Below are 17,585 nucleotides of genomic sequence, written 5' to 3' on the forward strand. Positions count from 1 at the left end.
ATTTTTAAAAGCATACACTTACACCCTCTAGGTTTTCTTAGTGGCTTCATCTTCTTCCACTTTGATCGACAGCAAAATCACCTTCAACTGATTTTCTCCCGTAACATTTTCACTGGATAGACTGTGATGAATAACACGCACCTGTCAAATGCCAAAGGGCCCTCAGTGCCCAAAGGAAACCCCAGTCACTACAGCCAGTGACCCTGGGGGTCACTCCTGATTCCTCTCTCACCCTCACTGTTCACGTCATTCAGTGGCCCGACCCTGCAACCTGACCCCCACATGGTTTTCTAACCTGCCTTCTGGCATCCGTTCCACGCCTCAGGCCCTGCTCAGCTCCTGCGCAGCTGGTCAGTATCTCTTCCTTTCATCTCTTCTCCCTGAACACATTCTATGCAGTTGCCTCCGAAACTTAGTTGAAACGCAAATTCATCCACTTCACTGCTCTGTTCAAAGGCTTTGAAGGACTCTTACTGACAGTGCAGTGGCAATAACAATCAAGTAGGGCACCTGTTAAGAAATGCTAATTCCCGGACCCTACCTTGATTTAACAGAGAGCTTGATTTAACAGGTTTTTCTGGGGACAAGGCTAGAAATCTGCATTTTATTTATTTATTTTTATTTATTTATTTATTTTAACATCTCTATTGGAGTATAACTGCTTTACAATGGTGTGTTAGTTTCTGCTTTATAACAAAGAGAATCAGTTATACATATACATACATCCCCATATCTCTTCCCTCTTGTGTCTCCCTCCCTCCCACCCTCCCTATCCCACCCCTCTAGGTGGTCACAAAGCACCGAGCTGATCTCCCTGTGCTATGCGGCTGCTTCCCACTAGCTATCTATTTTACATTTGGTGGTGTATATATGTCAGTGCCACTCTCTCACTTTGTCCCAGCTTACCCTTCCCTGTCCCCGTGTCCTCAAGTCCATTCTCTAGTAGGTCTGTGTCTTTATTCCCATCTTGCCCCTGGGTTCTTCATGACCTTTTTTTTGTTTGTCTTTTAGATTCCATATATATGTGTTAGCATACGGTATTTGTTTTTCTCTTTCTGACTTACTTCACTCTGTATGACAGACTCTAGGTCCATCCTGCATTTTAAAGAGGAACCTTGGTGATTTTGAGAACCTGGTTGCCCTTCATGGGCCTCAACACTGGGCCAGTAGGTAATTCCATGCCTGGCTCATCTGGGTCCCTTGCCTGGAATTACCTTCTGCCTCGTCCCCTGGTCCCATAGCGGGCCTAGGTTTTGGCGGAATTTCTGGCAGGACGAGTGTTAGTATATATGCCAGTCCACCTGTAGAGAAAGGAAGGCTCCAGAAGCTGGAGAAGAATTCAGGATCTGACAGCAAGTTCAAGGTAACTCCTGGCGAGCCTTCTGAGTAGACAAAGCACACACAACCTACATTGTGTGGTTTGCAGCATCCTAAGCATCCACAGTCCCCATTTAAAAAAATCCTCTCACCTCTTACCAAACTGAGAGTGGTCCTGGGACTTTGTTCTTTTAGTAAGACAAAATAAGTGAAGTCTCTAGTATATTTCTCATTCATTCCACTATCTTTCGGCATCAAGCCCCCTCCAATCCTATGGCTAATCCTGGGCCCAGAAAGGAGGGATTTAAGGAGTTCCAGTAAAAGGAAAAGTTGAGCTACACTTACGGTCCATGGTGAGGCGAGGGCTGTGCCAGATGGGCAGGGCTCCAGCACCCCCCAGCCCTACCAAAACCGGAAGAGCTATGCTTTGCCTGGGTTTATGTATTGGGTTCGTATAAGATTTCAGCTGATAACAAGGCTCTAAATCTGAAAATCATTGCTTCAGGCCAGCACGCAGAGGCTCAGGGTATTGGAACAGCTAGCATGACCCCCAACACACCGCCCCTCCCTTTGCCCTATATAAGCAGGTGATTCTGATTGTAGGGCCCAGGAAGTCAGATCTTACTAGCTGGGTCATGACTGTTTGGGTCCTATGATTAAAGAGCACCTTGTGGAAAAAACCCCAAATATGAGAAAACATTTTTCCTCTTCCTCTCCTTCCTAGGGTCCAGGCTGCTGAGAGTCCTATTCTTCCCCCCATTTCACCCTTTAGGGAAAGGGGGATATCAAGCCCATGCTAGCAAGGGGAGGAGTAGGTTTCTTATGTGTACAATAGTGTTAAACACTATAGAGTATCTATATTCTAAACGTCAAAAATATCTTTAAAAATGCATGGCATCTTTTATTGAAGAGAAATTTAATTTATTATAATTTTGGTGTATAGTGTCAATCCCTTGATTATTTTAGTTTTCATTATCAATTGTGAATGAATAGAGGCCCTTTGAACCTATGACAAGCTGGGCACGAACGTGGCCTTCAGGAAGGCATACTGTACACAGGTGGGGTGCTGGGCAGACTTCCCGAATTCAACTCTCTGAACGTTTTGAAAGCCACACCTGCTGGGCCAATGCTGTTCCAGGCTCCTGGGCAGGAAGGGCTGCCAAGTATGCAGAATTCTGCCAGATTGTGCAGTTATTTTATTAGGCAAATAAATGTCTACAGATTCTAGTGTAAAACCACCGGGCTCAACCCAGTTTTGTACAAACATTTTCAAAAGTAAAAGTGGAATACATTATCAGTCACTCCTTTTCATAATTACAGTTTTTTTTGGCTAACGATCATTTCCCTTCCTTCTACATATAATGTCTGGAATATCTGCACAAAGGATATCTTTAAGTGGAGGTTAGCCCCAGTGGGAGTTACTTAAGAAACCACTGGATACCCTAAATTTTATACAAGTGGGACACTTTATGAAAGTCCATCTTGACAAAAAATTTCAGGCATAAATTTTATAGAATCATAAATTATGAGAACTGAATTCAGTGACTAGCTGAAGGAAGGCAGGAAAAAGAGGTAGAGGAGGGCTATCAATCCTTTAGTGCTCTTGATTAGAAATGAAACACATGATAAACTTCACCTGGGATTCTACTTTTAAACTTTCAACTAGAATTTTCTCATAAAGTTTACGTCTATGGTGCCACAATATGGTCAAATGCAATCTGATTTCAGAGATTCTTAATTTGGGGTAGCTCGAAATCGGTTGCTTGCTGTGTTTAAATAAATCAAGCTGAAATCTTCAACAAACCAATGCCAAGGTTCTTTAATTATTTTATGAATTAAGGCATCTACTGTACATAAGGCATCATGGTAAGCACCCTGGCCTCAAGTAGCTGACAAATAATTGTGCCTGTCTCCCTTTACTTGTAGTTTAAAAAATGTAACTTTACTAACACTTATATAGAATATATTCTTGGTAGTGGTTCCCTTTATTTGTACGTGGTGTCCCTTTTTATTAATGCTCTTACCTTATATTAAAATTTGTCTTATAAACTTTTTTTTAGCATTTAAATGGTGACCTTTTCTCATCCCTTTACTTCCAGTCTCTATTTTCAACAGATGACTCCCTCGCCCTGTTTAATAGATGAATGTAATCATTTACCTTATTATGATTATTGATATATTTGGGTTTATTTTTGCATCTTTCTTTGTGTCTTGTTTGCTATTCTTTTCCTCTGCTTCTTTTTTTTGTTTTTCTGTTGGTTTTTAAAGTTTTTAATAATACCACCTGCCTTTCTTCTTCTGCTTTAGAATCTAAAGATTTTCTTTCTACTACTTTCACAATTACCCTTACATTTTTTAACGTTCTAAGAATTTTTTCCCCCAGATATGTGGTTCTGACAGCTTAAAAAATACAAACGATAACAATGCAGCTTAAAATACTCTCATTACTTGAGAAGTACTGAGGAGAGGTGCAGAATTTTAAGAAATCATTCATAAATGGTCAGAAAGGTGAGTTGATGGAAGAGTCATTTAAAAATGCTTAACATTCAAACTTCATTAATTTTTTTCTAGTAAAGTCTGAAGTAATTTGGTTTTTCTATATTTCTCCTGAATCTGGAAATATCTTAGCACTTTTAATTATCCATTAAACACTGCCCATCCCATCTTATCAATGTTGTCTACATCTAATCCTTTTTTAACACAACAAACTCTTCACACTCAGTATTTAACTCATTCTACCAACATGTGTTAATCAACGGCTATATTCACTGTTGCATCTTGTGTCCTGCACCTTCCTTACTTCTTCTCATAATCCATCTTTTAATGATCCTTTTAGTGAAGTCGCTAAGTGGTTAACTCTTTCTATGTCTGAAAAAGTCTACAGAGTGATTGTGTAGCTGGATATAAAATCCTAGGTTGATAGTTATTTTCCCTCAGCACTCTGAAGATATTACTCTGCTGTCATCTGGTATCTACTGTTGCTGATGGGAAATCTGCTATCAGCCTAATTATGCTTCCCTCACTGGTCATCTGTTTTTCTTCCTTTTCCTTGATATCCTGCAGTTTTACTCTAAAATATTTGAGTGTAAATTTAACTTTGTTTATTCTGTTCATAGGCTGTGGCTTTGTTCTACCACCTCTCTAGGTCTGCCCTTTAAAAGCCACAGTCCCAGTGACGGGTCAGCAGTCGTTTTGTTTGGCTTTCTTTGCTTGACTGTGAGGGAAGTGTGGCTCCCCACCTGAGGCCCTGAAAGCACTGAGCCTGGTGCTGGCCCCCATCTTGACAGGGAGCCCAATGACTGGCTGCCGCTGCCCCATTCTGGACCAGAGCTCAGCTGGCCTGTGATTTCACCACTGCTCATCACTCTGGCATTGTTCCAGGCATGGGGACACTCTTTGGATTTCCTTTTTAAATATTCTATCTATCATTGCTACATGTTTGGGGCCAAGGGAGAGTGAAATCTCTATACCATCTCGCTTGGGGGTCCTGTATGGGCTGTTCATGCTTTTTTTTCCTTCAGGGAGTTCTATTGGAAAGAATATGGAGTGCAGAAATGTGTGTGATGGATATGGGGAGTGCACCTTGCTGAGTCAGAGGAAAGACGCTTGGTAAAATGTCAAGTCCATGCCAAAGCAAGGTCACGTGTTTATTGAAATGTGATCATTTCTGCTTCATGAGGATGTCAGAGGCCAAAGCACAGTTTAAGCCAGGCCACAAACAGTATGATTCCTGAGGTTTCTTCTTACAGACCCTGCAAGATATTAATATATTGTAGCAGTGACTTTATTATAATGGTGTTGCTTTGAATCTTTTAATTGCTTCAAGTGTGTCGCCGAAAGTTCCAATATGTGAAGTATACACCACGAACACAAAAGTGGCATCATCTTCACTCTACGTTTTCTTTATTAGTATTATATAGACTCTAAACTTCCGGAAGAAAAGCTTCCTGTCTCCCCTCTGTATGATGGTACCCACCCAGGGCCAGGCAGGTGCTCTTTTATAGCTCATAAAAATAGCCTTTGAAGATGATGACATTTTAATTTGAATTGTGCTACGCCTAGCAAATCACCATGGGGATCTGGTAAAAGCTTTCAGAAGACAGTGCTGTTTTTCAATAAACAACATCATAAAAAATTCAGCAGCAGGGTGAAATCCAGAATGAAAGTACTGGTGCATTTTAATCAAAAAATACTTAAATGATACTGTGGATGAAGATATATCATTATGGAGTTTTTTTTTTAGTAGACATCTGGAGGACTGAAATGTCATTAAATGACCTCTAACCCACTCCCTGCTAGAAAAAGTACATTCCAGATTTGGGCGCCACTTAGAGGAATAATGACTTTGGGGCTTTGTGATTCTAGTCTCCAAGGCCCAGAAAAGCCATGTGGCTGGACCTCTGCCACCAGCAGCTCTGCCGTGAGCTCTGAAAGTGCTATCTTGGTTAACCAGCCCCCTGTGGGCAATTCTGCCCTGTGCATTCGGCTCAGCACATAGATGGCAGCAATCTTTGCAAAAGGGGGCTATGCTGATTCTATTTGGAAGCATAGAGTCAATAGGACTCTCTGTCCTTCTAGCACGACTAATGTTGAGATGCTGATCAAGCCCTTAAAATAAGCAGGAGGAGAGGTTTATGGAGAGATCCACCGCCCTCTCTCCTACCTAGTCACATAGAAAAATAGGTCACCACTCTGTGGGCTTTCTGTGGGGTGGTAGTATGATATCATTTGAGTGGACTGCCAGTGGCTCTTATGGGCCTACAGTTTTCCCACTCTAGATCTTAATAAAACCATGGAAATACATTTTAACTTGACTGCTTTCCATGTAACACCAGAAAGAAAAGATGCTGGTAAAACTTAGGCCAGAGATCAGAAGGACCACTGCAGATTTTACTTCAAAGTTAAATTATGAACTGGAAAGAAATGCATCACTCACCTCATATCTGTTCATTTCACCTGTTAAAAGAAGCCTCAGGAGTAGGCTAAGTCCCCACACAGTTCAGTATTTCCTGGAGTTAGTACTAGGCAGGCAAATCAGGCTCCAACAGAGCTTCTCCACCGACATGAGACTTTGTGAGTGTAAGAATGGCAGGAATTCCTGGGAAACCAAGTACGTTCTTCAGGGTTTTTACACCATAAAAATTATTTATGACTCCTTTGGGCCACACAAGTTTCTAAAAGCCACAGAAACTGTCTTAACCTCACAGAATTTTGATTTTGCCTTCCCAGCTGAAGAGGTTTAGAATTCCCTTTTCTTTCTTTCACATCCAATAGTCTAATAGTTTTGGCCTGAGAGGCCAAAGCTAACCACAAAAGTCACACTTTCAACTTCTGGTTATCCAGGGCATAAACAACATGTCTGTAGATTTTTGAAGGCTCACAGCCTCTCCTTTCTGTGGCCCTGTAGTCCCAACTCAGAAGGTCATACAGAATCCACAACAGGTTTAATAAAGAGAAATTGAAACTAAATAGCCAGAATGATTATTTTAGATGAACTGGGAATTTCAGTTTCTTAGGATGGTGTAATCATGAGTGACTAAGAATTGACTGGGTGAGAGAACTATAGGAGTGAATAGGCGGTTTTGTTTTTGAGTGCATTGATTAAGGGCTATCAAGGATTCAGCAACATTGGATAAAGCAGCCGTGGAAATACAAGGGCTTGACAGTTCAACTCACCCCTAGAAGGAAAGCTATGCAGTGAGAAATACGAGGAAAGCAGGGTGAAAACTAAAAGAGCTTAGTAGTGGGGTCCGGAAGGAGAGCTGTGGTTTATAGGGAGCATGATTCCCTTCGTGAAAAGACTTACTAGGACCACAGTGAAACCCTTGACTGACGAAGTGGTGAATAGCCACCTGGTGGATTATTTGTGGCAAATTTAAAATCGCAGGCTGGCTTCCTACTCGTGGGATATTTTCAAATCACCAACTTACCTCTCCACCCTTAAGTCAAAGAATAAGAATTCATTTCAATATTAGCCCAAGAAAAACACAATCAGAGGAGGTCACAATGCTAGAATACCGTTATTAATTCCAAGACTAAATACAGTTGATTTTTGGATGATCAGCTGTTTTCAATCATCAGCACCAACATTCTCTTCTATGAAAGTGGATAAATGAGTTGTTTTCAATAATCCACAAACCTTTCACCAGAAGAGTGGAAAATTTCCCCAGGGGGGTTATGATTGGTTTCACTTTTTCGGTAAAACCAGACTGTAAATTCTTTCCTTCTTTTAGCACTAAGGGCTAGATAGTTTCTCAAAGTACAATAAGCCTAAGGATGCTGCTTTGATTTAAGAAGCAGAGAAAAGGAAGGGAGTTATTGATATGAAACAATTACCGGTTTTCAAAAAGAGTAACCAAAATTTTTTTTTTTTTTTTTTTTTTTTGGGTACGCGGGCCTCTCACTGCTGTGGCCTCTCCCGTTGCAGAGCACAGGCTCCGGACGCGCAGGCTCCGCGGCCACGGCTCACGGGCCCAGCTGCTCCGCGGCACGTGGGATCCTCCCGGACCGGGGCAGGAAGCCGTGTCCCCTGCATCGGCAGGCGGACTCTCAACCACTGCGCCACCAGGGAAGCCCTAACCAAAATTTTAGAAAGTCCCATTAGAGAATTCTCGGTAGTCCTAGAGTATTAGGGAGACAGTGCCCAAGATCTTCCTGTCTGCAGCCCACAACCGTTCTCCTTTAGAAAGAGTCAGGATTTAGCAGGAGGCATGTGCCGCTCAGTCCTATAGAAGGTGGCGGGGAAAATCATTCTCCTTATTCTACGTTCTTGCTCTGGACTTGTTAGGTCTAAATCTATCTCACTGATTGATAGTCAGAATTTGGGGATTTAAGATGTCAACTGACATGGAAACAAATGCATTAAAAAACAAATGTCATCCCTAGCTGTTTCTCCTTGCCAGTAAAGACTGAGGGAAGCAGGTGGTTATTAACTTGGAGTACAGAGTACAGACACTCCCCAACCTTCGCAAAGGGGTACTGGGGCTATAACTGTATTTCAATATGATTTGTTTTCTTTGTAATCCTAAGTATTTTATTTTATGCATTTAAAAACATTATTCTGAGAGGTCTGTAGGCTTCACTAGACGGCTAAAGCAGTTCATGACATGAAGGAGGTGAAGACCCTCTGTACTGGACATTGACAGGAGGCGTATGTCTCTGCCGTAAGATGTATTTCCTAACTTGTATTACAGCACTGGCCCATCCAAAACTGTCAACAGAAGATTATTTTTTACCAAGATTTTAAAAATTCCATTTCAAAGAGTTGGAGAGCAAACTACAACAACCACCAACAATATTTTTATGCAAATAGAGTCCTCTTGGTGGTTTCAAGTGCTTAAAAGAATTTCTGTACTTGACACTTAATCTAGCACAGTGGTTCTCAAAGTGTGGTCCACAGATTGCTGGCGGGACTTGAGACCCTTTTAGGGGCCCACAAGATCAAAACTATTTTCATAATCATACTAAGGTGTTATTTGTATTTTTGATGGTGTCAACATTGGCACTGATGGTGCAAAACGGTGGTGATAAATGGTTGGCTCATTAGCATGAATCAAGACAGTGGACCAGGGGCTTCCCTGGTGGTGCAGAGGTTAAGAATCTGCCTGCCAATGCAGGGGACACGGGTTTGAGCCCTGGTCTGGGAAGATCCCACATGCCGCGGAACAACTAAGCCCGTGCGCCGCAACTACTGAGCCTGCGCTCTAGAGCCGGTGAGCCACAACTACCGAGCCCGCATGCCACAGCTACTGAAGCCTGTGTGTCTAAAGCCCGTGCTCCACAACAAGAGAAGCCACCACAATGACAAGCCTGTGCACCGCAACAAAGGGTAGCCCCCACTCGTCTCAACTAAAGCCCACGTGCATCAACGAAGACCCAACGCAGCCAAAAATTAATTAATTAATTAAAAAAAGAAAAGACAGTGGACCAGACTTGACTAGATATCATGGTACTCTTCACCCCTGCACACACTTCAAAAAATTTTTAAACTTAAGAATGCCTTTGAAGGAGCAGTAAAAACTATCAGTTGTGCTCAATTTCAGCCCTTTCAACTCTGTGAGGAGATAAGGGAAGATTGTATAAAGCACTTCTGCTACTGACCTCTCAGCAGTCTGGTGGAGTCTAAGGACCCACTTCTCAGATCAATGTGCTTAAATGTGTAAAATAAAACATATAATAGTAGAAAGAAAACCAAATATATTGAATTACTTATCAAAATACTAAAAAGTCGGGGTAAGTAATATATGTGCTTCTTAAAATATTAAATAACAAGATTTCTCAGTGGGTCTAATATCTACCATCATATCAATCCAGGTATTATGGTAGTGTGAATGGTTACTTAAAGAGATCTCCAATAAGAGTAATTGATATAAAACAGAAATGAATTCTATTGGTGACATTATAGGGACTGTGAATACTCTGCTATAGTTTGTTGCCTATATTCAAAAATGAAGGAAATGCTAAGTTAGTGAAAATAATGACGTATTTTTTTTCCTCTGTTGGAGTTCATAGACTCTCCTGGACTTTATCCATGGACAATTATCACCACCTGACTACCACCTATTACTTGTCTATCTGTTTGTTTACTACTTGTTTCGCCTCACTAGGGTATCAGCTCCAAGAGAGGTGGGACTTTGTGTTGTTCAGAGTGGTCCCAGGGCTTTGAAGGGTGCCCGGCCCGGAGTAGATATTCAGCCAGCATTTCTCAAGTGAATGAGGAAAGTACCATCAGTTTCAGGCCCTACTGAATAAACTTGGCCCATTCTCCTCTTTCCACTTCTAGGTCAGACTCCTAAAAGAACATCACTGCAGATTTCAAATTTACACCTCTTATAAATATTGTGGTTCGCAGCCAGTCTCATTATTTGATCCAAACTGTTTTAGAAAGAAGTTGGTGCTTTAAAAGAACTTCTCAATCAATGAATACAGAGCCTCCTAGCACTGTTCTCTGGGGGTCTGGGGATGATCAGCGCCTACAACTGTTCCCTACTGGCTTTCACAGAGAAAAGGCAAATGACTGAAACACAAGAATTTTCTGCAAAATCCCCAAAGTAAGGCTTCTGTGCGCTAAGACGGAAAATATGAATCTGAAAGTCTGTATATCTGGGATTATAATTTTATCCATGAGAACACCCTGGTGTCATGTGAACGAGGTCAGACAGGTAAATGGAGTAGAATCCAGTTAATTTGTCCCTGAATGTTTTCTTTGGCTTCTCAATCTTAATGCACTAATTTGCTTAACTATTTAAATTCCAAAGCAAGAAAGATCTCCTTGGTGTCAAAGCTTAGTCTTCCTCCTCCAATATTTTTATTATAAAATCAACCCATGTTTATTATAGAATATACGGTTAAGCAAAAAAAGGAAAATAAAAAGAAACCATAAATCTGCCACACAAATATAAATATTTTAAAATAAAAGATATAAGGAATTAAAATATAATAGATAAAAAGAAAAATATTTTGGTGTATAACCCTTTTTAGTATTTTTTATATGAAAGTCTATTTTGGTTACTGTGGGTTGTCCTGACTCTAATGCCAAATTCCAAATAAAATATTAAAAAGAACAAAGGAAGCAATGGTCTTTGAACTTTATTACCCTACACACATATTTCTTTTTATATTTAAGTGCGAAATTTCTTCACAAAGTGGCCCTGTTTCTTTAGTTGCATTTCCATTGACTTAAATGTTCCTCCATCTAAATTACAAATGGAGAAGAGTGGAATTAATAAAGTAAAAACTCATCGATTACCCAAAAGCTCAGGAAAGTTTGTTATTTACCATATGAACTGGCAATTTATTAATTTTTTTTTTTTTTTTTTTTGCGGTACGCGGGCCTCTCACTGTTGCGGCCTCTCCCGTTGCGGAGCAACAGGCTCCGGACGCGCAGGCGCAGCGGCCACGGCTCACGGGCCCAGCCGCTCCGCGGCACGTGGGATCCTCCCGGACCGGGGCACGGACCTTTAGCCCTCTGCATCGGCGGGCGGACTCTCAACCACTGCGCCACCAGGGAAGCCCTGACTCTTGTATTTGAGGAAGAGATGTGAAGATTAGACAGAGCCTTCACCTCTCAAATGAGAATGGTCAATGGCCCTCGCTGGGCTTTGATGTCTCAGTTTTACAGGTCCCGTTTTGGAAGAGTAAACGTGGCTGCCTTAATTTAGTAAGTTATCTGTTAACCTGGAAAGACACGGGACAGAGTTGGAGACACATAATCTGCATTTGCTGTTGTGAGAACAGATGCTTCTATTAACGCAATCCAAGTTGTTTTCAGTTTATTTGAATGAGGATAAAGACCAATCACTTTTGTTTATCCATTATTTTGGTAAGGGTCTCATGGGTTACTTCTTTTCCCCTTAATGCCCGGGCCCTGCGTCAAATCAGTCTACAGTATTGGTAAAATGCTAATGCAGTTTGTAAAAAGTAATGGAGACCCAGGTGTTGGATTTCTGCTGTGGCTTAGCTACTCCTTCACAGAGGGAAGGCCCTGAAATTTCTGACTTCAATATTCCACCTCGGTTCTTCTCTCCCCTCACTGTCCTAAATCCTTTTGAACATTTTAAACTTTTAAACCAAGGTTTTTATTTGGGGGCACTTACTGAGGTCAAAGAACCCCACCTTCGTGAAGTTCCCACTAAGCCATAAATTGCTTCTTTAGAAGTCTAGAGGCTTCAAATGATAACAAGAACACTGTGAATTACGTGTTTCTTGTATTTTCAAAGCCTTTGAACATCTATTATCCCATTTTTACTGGCTGATGGAGGACTGATGAGGTTCCTACATTTCTAGAAGGGCCATTCCAGAGGAGCAGAAGTGGCTGTAAAGCTCACTCCTGGCTCACTCACTGGTGGTAAAGGGGTGTTGGAATGTGGGTGGGAGAGAGTGCAGGCTCTGAGCTGCTGTCTGACAGGCCAGTGAATTACCATGAATTACCCGGAAGCAGGGCCATGTGGAGGAGGAACCAACTAGCTGCGTCCTTGGAAACAGGCAGAGGTCTCCTTTGAAGAGTGGATTTGGCAAATGGAAAGAGTCGAGTTGCAGTGTTGAAGTGCAGAGGGCTGGGGCGTGGCTGGGAGGGGGCAGGGAGCATGAGACAGTGCATCACCTCGCAGGTCTACACCTGCAGGTTAGAGACCAGAGAGGCGGCCTCCTCTGGCTTCCTGCCTGTCTTTCAATGGAGAACACCAGCCCAGATGAACACCAGGAAGTTTAGGGTGTGGCTGTTTTTTAAATAAATGAAATTAATCAGGGAATTGACATCAAGATGCAGGCTCTGCCTACCTGTCCAACCTTGGGTTCCTGTTCCCGCCTCATCCTTTATGCCCCAGCAACCTTTGCTGTCTTTAGTTCCTCCTATGCAGCAAGCTGTTTCAAGTTATTCTCTCTCTGCCTGGCTGCCTTCTACTTATCCAGCAAGACTCAACTCGTGTCATCTCCTCCAGGAAGCCTCCTGGACATGACCTCCACAGCCATCCAGTGATGCTTGTAGATAATGCCCTGGTGTTAGGACTCAAGGGCTATGTGCCTGCCTCTCCCCTTAGACTGTATTTCTAAGAGCAAAGTCTATCTTGTTTCCCCAGCCCTTACCACTGCACGTGGCCCAGAGCAGACGCCCAGTGCCTGTTTGGCTGAATGATACATGTTTGCTAAATGAACACATACACGTGCGATGAAGATGAAGAGGGTTGAAGCAAGGAATAAAACTTGAACATGGGGCTTGCCTGGTGGCGCAGTGGTTGAGAGTCCGCTTGCCGATGCAGGGGACATGGGTTCGTGCCCCGGGCCGGGAAGATCCCACATGCTGTGAAGCGGCTGGGCCCGTGAGCCATGGCCGCTGAGCCTGTGCGTCCGGGGCCTGTGCTCCCCAGCGGGAGAGGCCACAACAGTGAAAGGCTCCCGTACCGCAAAAAAAAAAAAAAAAAATCGAACGTGAGCTCCACAGCAATAGCAATTTGTGTCCTATTCCCTGATGGTCCCAAGTGCCAAGAAAAGGGCCTCTCTCTTACTTTTTATTTAAAAAGTTTTCTCCCATTGCGGAGCACAGGCTCTGGACGCAGCTACAGAGTAGGTGCTGAATACTTGTTGAAAGAAAGAGAGAATGAATTAACCATATCAGAATATTTATGCACGAGATGTACATAACCTTGTGGATGGGTAGGTTCATTAAAAGATGCTGGTAACAAAATGCCAGACCTACCAGTTTTATTTATAATTAAAGAAAAGAACCCAGGAAGAAGAGTTTAACATTAAAAAACAAAAAAAAAAGCTGTCAATTTCAGTCACTGAGAGGGTGTGAGTGAGCATGTGTAGGTGTGTGTGTGTGTGTGTGTGTGTGTGTGGCGGGGTGGTGACAGGGGGTCCACCATGGTGATTTGGTCATCTTGAGATGACTGTGTCCTCCTTTTCTGCACAAGCATGAAACTGAACTAGGCTGTCATAATAAGTAGACTGGTGAGCAACAGACTGGAAAAGTTTAGGAGATGGACATCACTTCTGGGGTTTATAATTTTGTTCCAGAACTTAACATATACCCTTTTCAGACTTTCCTATATTTTATAAATTTGTTCATGACATTCTATTTCTAAATTCACTTTCTCTGATAAATATCTGATTTAGCTTAGCCTTTACAGTCAACACCATCACAGTGAGGGCAGCTTCATGTGGTATTTCCAACCTTCATGCTTCAGTCCTAACTCCTTAAATGAGTGGATGAGATGAGATAACCTCTCTGTTTCTTTTATTTTAAATACATTTATTTATTTATTTATTTATTTATGGCTGTGTTGGGTCTTTATTGCAGTGTGCGGGCTTCTCATTGCGGTGGCTTCTCGTTGCGGAGCACGGGCTCTAGGCACATGGGCTTCAGTAGTTGCAGCACACGGGCTCAGTAGTTGTAGCTCACGGGCTTAGTTGCTCCATGGCATGTGGGATCTTCCCGGACCAGGGCTCGAACCCGTGTCCCCTGCATTGACAGGTGGATTCTTAACCACTGTGCCATCAGGGAAGCCCTCTATGTTTCTTTTCTGCCTTGAAAAGTACTATGATTAATTAAGGTCTGTTTTTTTTTTCCCCTCCCTTTTCTCAACTCCCTGGGACCCCATGTTAAAAGGGCCCTGATGACAAATCCTGTTCCTACATTTGCCTTCCTCCTTGCTAATCTTTTTTCTTCCTTCTTTGTTTGTAGCCTCTTCTAATTTACCAATGATGGTGTGATCATAAGTCAAGGGCCTACCCAGTATGACACCATTCCAATAGACCCTGGTAAAGATATTTAATTGCTTCTTGCCACAGTTTTGTTATTTGCAAAATGGGACTAATAAGGCTATCTTGGAGAACAGCACAATTTTGGAAGACTGTAGACTTAATGAGAAGCTTTGAATTTCTCAGAAAAAAAGCCTTTCGAAAACTTGGTGTCAATTCAGCCCTTGATGTAAAATCATTTATTTTGACTGAATTTTAAGATTCGCAATGCTAAATGTGGCTTTGCAAATAAATTAAACACAGGTTTTGCTCTGCAGAAGCCTGACTTCCACTAATAACATTTAGAGAGGATTACTTGAGGCATCTTTTAGCCAAAATATTAACATTGATACTGGATGAAAAGTAGAAACCAAAGTAGTCTTCAGGAATAGGGTACGAAGCAAATAATGCCCTTCTCCAGGTTAGAAGAACTTTTTCACGAAGAAGAAACACTTCTAAAAATTAAATTTTGTTGGATTATTGATAACATTTTATTTACTTATAAATAAGCAAGTGCTATAGACCTCACGTTTAAAAGTACTATTTGCTAAGGCAGCTAAACCTAGCAAAAGTGTTTCTTTTTGCATTTGATAGTAAAATATTAGTCTAATTAGATTGGTGTAACTTAATTTCATCAGCTATAATAGAGAGCTGAACTCCAAGACCTGTCGCGCCCTGGGAAGTGCCTTTAGATCCGTAGAGGCAACAACTAACTTAGCTGATAACAACTAAGCATCCATTTTATCCAGAAAAAAAAAATCCAGCTAATCATCAGTCATGGCCTAGAGGCAACTGAGAGACCTGTACATAAAATACAGATGTGCACATTTATATGAATGGAAAAACTTGAGAAGGATACACTGACATGGTCATATATTTATCAAACTGTGAATCAATCCAATATTCATTCAGTCATTTATTCAACAAATAATCTTTGAGCACTTACTATGTGTCAGATCCTGTTATTTTATTTTTAAAAAAACTTTTTTTAGGTGCTGAAGAAATGCTGGTGAGTAAGGCCGCTAAGTTTCCTGCGCATATGCAGTAAATCCTATTAAGTCCTTCCTACATGATGGGCTCCAGGGAAGCAATAAATAGGATGTATACAAAGCAGGGAAGATGATACGTGACCAACAGCAGATGGAATACTTGACAGTCAGGCTGAGAAAGGACTAAGGAAACAAGCTGAGAGTCACACAGGATGAAAAGAGGCAGTTCAGCATGTTGGTTAGGGACATGGCCTCCGAAGCCAGACTGCCGGAGTCTGAATCCTAGTTTCATCACTTCATGGATGTAACTTAACTCTGGGCAAGTTGCTTAACCTTCCTGAGCAACAGGCTCATCATTAAATTAAGATCATGATAACATAATAATAATCTCATAAGACTGTGTTATGAGGATCGAGTTAAGTATTCAGGTACGAAGGAACAGCGACCCAAAGGTTGGGATCAGGAGAGAATGGTGATGAGATTTTGAAGGATGGATAGGATGTGGATGGAGAGAGAAACGAGAAGAAGACTTTCCAGCTTAGGGTAGCAACATAAGGAAAAGAATGGATATGGGAAGGAGCCTGTTCTCAAGAGAGAATTTGAGTAGCTTGGTTCAATTAGCATTTATTTGGGAAAGCAGTAAGTCAAGGTTGGCAGGATAGGTCCAGATTATTGAGAGTCTTGAAAGCCGCAGAAAGGACTTGAGAATTCATCACAGAAGGCAGGACGCACCAAGCTTCTTGAGCAAGGAATTAAATGACAGGATGTGAAGTGCTGCTTTGGAAAACGAATCTAGCAGCACTACACAGGGTGAAAGAGCGAGAAAGCGGCTGAATCAGAGGAGATTAGTTAGGAGGCTGTTCCAGCGCTGAAAAACATTAAAGACAGGCTAATGGCAGTGGCAATGGAGAGAGGGTGAGCGATGCTGAGAGACATTCTAAACAAAATAAAAAGGGTTTCAGTGCAGATTGGACTGAATGGATGAAGGAGAACTTTCCCAAAAAAATCAGGGTAGTGGTATATTGATGATGTATGTATATTATTCAAATGTTCTCAATTGCAGAGTGATCAGATTGGGCAAACATAGAATAGGCAAGATGCATGAAACTGGCTGCACAAAACTCTCGCAGGATGCCCACGGAAGACTGAACGTGAGAACCCGATGAAGGTGCAAAGCCAAGGAATTAATGGAAAGAAAGAAATATTGTGTGACAGGAGGAGCCCACCTGTGAAGGGCCAGAAACAGAACCCACCATTCAAAGTAAATGATGAGTTACTCAGGCTTTCACGTCTGGGGTTTGCACACAAAGGTAAAAGGCATATACTCATGTATGATATTAGTGATCTGAATTTAATGAGGGGAGCAGCTGGAAGTGACCAAGTTAAAGTCTCAGATGCATATTAAGTCAGAACAATTCAAGTGAGGGAGAAATAACACTTATCCGGCGAACGTGCTGATCACACAGGGCTAAGAGTGAGCACAGTGGGAGATGCGGTGTCACTCAAGGTCTCCCACGGCGCTTCTCAAATCCATCTAAAACTTAATGTTTTCTGGGGATGTATGTGGGGAGAGGGAGAGCTGAACAAGCTGATTTTAAAGTTTCTATAGAAAAATCAACAAAGACGAAAGAGCTAGAACAGGTAGGGGAAAAGATTAGTGAGAAGAGATTAGAGCCTACCAGATAATAAAATATTTAGTATATGATAGTTATTGTATAGTACGTTAATTGTATTGATGATATTATTGTCTATTATATAATAAAATGTATATTATGTGATTATATATTAGTTTACACACAAGAGCGCGCACACACACACACACACACATATGTAATAGGGTTCTACTATACCTAAAGACACAGATCAATGGAATAACATAAAAAGTCAAAAAATTGATCCCTCCAAAAATAAGAATTTATTATATGGTAAAGGTGACACTTTAGTGTGAAAAAATAAATTATTCTGTAAAGGTTGTTGAGATAATTTGTTAACGATCTGGGGAAAAGAAGATATTGGATTCATATGTTACACCTGACAGCAGGA

The 17,585-nt window shown here is 41.6% G+C and overlaps 1 protein-coding gene and 1 pseudogene across 2 annotated transcripts in view; both read right to left on the reverse strand.

Annotated features, from left to right (window-relative positions):
- The window catches only part of UST (uronyl 2-sulfotransferase), a 286,999-nt gene that overhangs the window by 66,729 nt on the left and 202,685 nt on the right, over nt 1–17,585 (reverse strand). The window lies entirely within an intron of this gene.
- Nucleotides 16,392–17,585, reverse strand: part of LOC103075081 (serine/threonine-protein kinase 3-like) — a 9,877-nt pseudogene continuing 8,683 nt past the window's right edge.

This window comes from Lipotes vexillifer, unplaced genomic scaffold, assembly GCF_000442215.2.
Source record: "Lipotes vexillifer unplaced genomic scaffold, Lipotes_vexillifer_v1.1 scaffold639, whole genome shotgun sequence".
Lineage (NCBI taxonomy): Eukaryota > Metazoa > Chordata > Mammalia > Artiodactyla > Lipotidae > Lipotes > Lipotes vexillifer.